Source organism: Aptenodytes forsteri, unplaced genomic scaffold, assembly GCF_000699145.1.
Source record: "Aptenodytes forsteri isolate BGI_AS27 unplaced genomic scaffold, ASM69914v1 Scaffold15, whole genome shotgun sequence".
Classification (NCBI taxonomy): domain Eukaryota; kingdom Metazoa; phylum Chordata; class Aves; order Sphenisciformes; family Spheniscidae; genus Aptenodytes; species Aptenodytes forsteri.
In genome coordinates, this window is record NW_008795129.1 from 27383876 (window position 1) to 27388634 (window position 4759).

The window sequence follows — 4759 nt, forward strand, 5'->3', positions numbered from 1 at the left end:
GGCCGCTGCCATGGCTGTCGGGGGGTCACGACTTCAGCCCCAGCTGCGTCCCCTGCGAGTCAGGGATTAGAAGTGGTTGGGTTTGTAGAGATTAGTCAAATAACTCCATTTTCAGGAACCAAAAAGATAATTTCATCAGTCTTTCTGCGTAAGCAGGCAGCGATTCAGCATCGCGCAGCCCAGCATCCTGCAGAAATCTGCCCGGCAGCTTTAGGGACCTTGGAAAGCCAATGCTCTGCCATAAAACGACTTTCATAATTTTGTTTTCTTAGCTGGTTGAAATCAGATAGATCATATATTGTTTAATAAATGTAGAAGGTCCCACATTTTATTATATAGAAACTGTTTATTTACAGGAAAGCAACTTACAATGTTTTCCAGAAAGAAGCAATAAAAAATAAAGACATTCAGGCAAATAAAGCCATTCCAAACTGTACTATGATAATACAGCATCCAAAATTATATATAATGAAAACACTAGTATTTCCCACAAAGGGAACGTTTTATGATTTGTGCATTTAAAGCAGCGGGACTCTCACACCGTGCCAACACCGAACCCCATGCCTGTCCTCTTCCCTAGGGTCACAGGCAGACGACCACATTGCCAGACGCACGGCTCAGAAAATCATCGCCCCGCCGGGTGGACGGTCCAACATCACCTCGTTGTCCTGACGGCCCCCGCGCCGGTAGGGCAGCGTGGGGGCTGTGCTCTCCCTCCGCGCCGCTGGCGTGCCGGTGTGGCTGAACGGCTGCCCCCCGCCGCAGCTCCGCCGGGGCGTGCTTGGGTCCTGCCAGGGCCAGGTCCAGCTGGGAAGGGGACGGTGGGTTGCCCTCAAGCTCAGGATGAAAATAGAGCACTCGTCAGCTGCCCCAGACCCTTCTTTTCGTAGGTAGAAAATAGAGTAACCCTCCCAAGAGGTAGCGCTCCCATCTGGATTTCTCCCAGTCTGTATTTCTTCACTAGCTACTCGGAAAGCCCTTACCTTGTGCATGCGGGCACCTAGATGTACACTTGGCAGCGTGCTCAGCCATGCTGCTGGCTGGTTTGTGGCCAGGATGAAAATGAAGGTGCATTTTGGCTGGAATACGCTCCTTTCTAGTAGCATTGACTGCCCTTTGTAGTCGAAGGACTTTTAACCGATAAACACTTCTGAATCTGTATGGTTTTAATACAGTGAGTTGCATCTCATCTGTTTGCAGCACCCCCGAGCAGATCTCTACACCATCTCACTGCACAGCCCTGGCCGTGCTCCGGGAGTCACCATCACTGCTCCTGTGAGCCAGTGCAGCTGTGCGGGACGGCAGCGCGTCCGTCTGTCCCCACACATCGTCAGTGGGGTGGGAGCAGGCACCCCGTGTCCTGGGGCGGGGTGGATGCTGGCTGCTCCTGGGACCCCGAGCCGTGGCAGATGTGCCGGTGGGCTGTAGTCTTTCTGTTAGGCTTGTTTTTTAAAGATTATTTATACAGTTTTTCAAGAACCAAGTGTAAGTCTTAATAACAAGGCTCGTTTGAAGGCCAGTTGCATATGACACACTCTTTTATAAAGGTTATTATAGCCCGTTTATTCTATTTAAAGGTATGTACAGTAAAGGTGAACCTCTATGCCACAAAGCTATGCATGTACCTCTAACAGAATGGCTCGCCATTCCTTTTCTGTTCCTTGCTTTGAATAAAGTTTGTTGGAAATCATAAAATGATAGAAGTGGTTCATCCAGCTTAGTCAATTTTTGTGTTTTCTTCCTTTGGGTTTTTATGCATGGAGGTTTGTAACATCAGTTCGTGACTTGCAGGGTACTGTGCTCCCCTTTGACCAGAGGCTTATTATTAGCTGTGTAGGAATAACGGAGAATCCCACCCTTGTGCTTAGGCCTGGCACACCTGCCAAGAGCTGCTCGATCAGATTTGGTGTCACACAGCCAGCCTGCCCGCCAAAAGCCTTTGGTTTGCAAATAAAGCTGTAATACCATGAGGGTGGTCTGGTTTTTCCCACTAGGTCAACAACGCTTCCAATGCCTGTGAGATGCAGATGCAGTAAGAGATGCTGTAACGTGTCTGTGAGATGCAGATTCTCCTCAGGCAATGTCATACTGTGGATTCCAGCTCTGTCTGAAAGCAGGGAGCAAGAAAGAGAACAAAAGAGTTGTGGAAACATGAGCAACCATCTGCTCCATAGGTGAAAGGTGAAATCATACCGTTCTGCAGCTCTGGACACATAACTTTGATGAAAATAAATGTCCAGTACTGTCATAAATGCCCAGGATGTCTGTAATGGTTATAACCCTTTTCTCTGGAGGGGCTGAGGCAGCCCACGAGGTAGGCAGGTAATACCGGTAAAGGAAAGGGGACGGGGGGGGCGGCTGCAGAAAGCGCCGGGGCCACCCGCGTGCCGAGCCGTGGCGGGGATGGGCTGTCCTGCAGACCTCGGGGGGGAAAGGGGGGGGGGGGGGGGCGGCTGCAGAAAGCGCCGGGGCCATCCGCGTGCCGAGCCGTGGCGGGGATGGGCTGTCCTGCAGACCTCGGGGTGGAAGGTGGCGGGGCAATGGTGACCCACCACCCGCCCAGAGCTGCATCCCACAGCAGGGGCCTGGGTGGGGCTGATCGGAGATGGCACGAAGCCTGATGGGCATGAAACCTCATCACAGGCACTCATAGGCAACCCACGAGTTAAATATGTATGAATGCATTATTATCTGAATTCACACATTTAAACAAGGAAGGGATTTTTTCTATGTTTTTTTTATTATCTGATCTGACCTACATCTCACAGCTTAATGCAATGAACTGTAGTAATTCCTGCGTCAAACATATATGGAAATGCATTTTTTCATATACTTTAATTTTAAACAAACTATTTAATTTCATGTGTTGGTTTTCTGTTTTTTCCTGCAATTGCACCAAGACTATTGAACATCTATTTATTTTCTTTCTAAATAGAGTTTTAGAGTTTTAAAGTGGTGGCAGTGGAAACTGCATTAGGAATGGGAAAGGTAAAAGCTACAGTCTGCTGGCAGTGACCTCTCCCAACTGCCCAGACATCCATGGGGTGACAGGGATACCCCCAGCACCCCCAGCTCGGTAGCACTTAGCAAGGGAAGTTCTGTGATCTCTGCCCTGGAAATATCCGTGTCTCCCACAGCCAGGCTCGTTAGTGAAAGGCCCCTTGGGACAGCGGGGACCCTGGCGGGAGCTGGAGATGCTGTCCCCTCTCCCAGCATCACCCTGCAGAAGTGGTTTGGGCTGGTCCCTCCATTCACCTCGCCAGCTGAGGGCTGAAATCCGTCTGCCCCTTCCCCTTTGAAGGGAGGGTTTACATTTATCTCCTCCATCAGGGAGCCAATTCCCAAAGATGGAGCTGGCACTGCTGTCCGGTCACCCCAGCCTCCTAACACACCTAATGGGGCTGAGACCGTTTCTGCAGCTCTCCCAGTGCCAGGAGATGCTGAGCAGAGTCCCGGCAGAGCCAGCCGCCTGCTAACGCGGCTAGAGCCTATGGGAAATGAAACCAGTGGGGCACGAACACGGTCTCTGTTTGGCCCTAATTTCTTTGGACAGCTTTCCTGCAGGCTCTGGGTCAGGCACACACAGGCAAAGGGGACCAGGGAGGTGCTTCATGCCCTTGACCGAGGGCCCGTGCCTGGCTTGGCAGCTGCCAGCTGGCTCTGCGGCAGCGGCAGTGAGGGACCGCAGCTGCACTGGAGGATGCCCAAGCCCCCACGCCCTGAGTTTGGAACGGGGATGAACCTCTCACTTCCTAGCAGAATGGCAGTACTGTTTAAAAAACAGTAGAATTCAAAGACAACGATTGCCCAGTCCAAAACAAAACAGAATATGCATTGCATCATACTGGTCTTAAATGCATGCACATTTACAGGCAGCAGAAAATCACACGGTGCTAAAATCAAGAGCGAGGGCACCCCGCAGCCAAGCAGCCCGGCTGAGGGCTGCCGGGAGGTGCCCAGCCAAAGGTGCCCGAGGGCTGCAGGGACACAGCTGCCCGAATGTCATCGTCTCACCAGCCACAGCGGAGGAAAGCGGGGAGAGGGATGCCGCAGGGCTCATGCTTGCCGTGTGGAAACAGTCCTGACACTTCCCTAAGCGTGCAAATCAGCTGGCAGACAGACAAAATTATCACTGCGTTTCCATGTTTGCTGCTTTTTTCCCAGCTCATGGCAAACCTTGCATTGACCGGCTCTGCTGGGTAACCGGGCTCCTCCCTGACCCACCCTGCGCAGGCATCAGCAGCTGGCACCCACCTTTCCTTCAGGTCCAGCCATCTGAAACAGTGGCACAATAAACCTCAGCAGGTAAGAAAGGCAGTCGGGTGATGAGCATGGGGAGGGCTGGTCCCTGCTCGTCCCACCTCAAGGGCGAGTGCCGGCAGATGCAAACTGTTTGCAGCAGTTTAGGCACAGCGATAACAGGCACAGGGCAGGCCTCCAGCTACAGAGCTGCCTTCCACCCCCTGTACAAGGGGTGAGCGACCCGGCTTGCCGGGTGCCCCGCGTGCCCTCGGCCCCTCAGGGACTCCCAGGGATGCCGCGAGAGGTCACACCAGAGGCATCAAATTGGTGGCCGGGCACAGCCCTGCCGAGGCCGGGGCATGGGCCTGCCAACCGCCAGCGAAGGGCTCTGCAGAGAGAGCCAAGTTAAGGTGCATATATTGATTTGTCTCGTTCCTTTACCACTTCTTTTGAAGTCAGGAAGAGCCTTTGTAGATGCTTTCTACACTGAAATAAGGCAAGCCAGCACATGGCACCA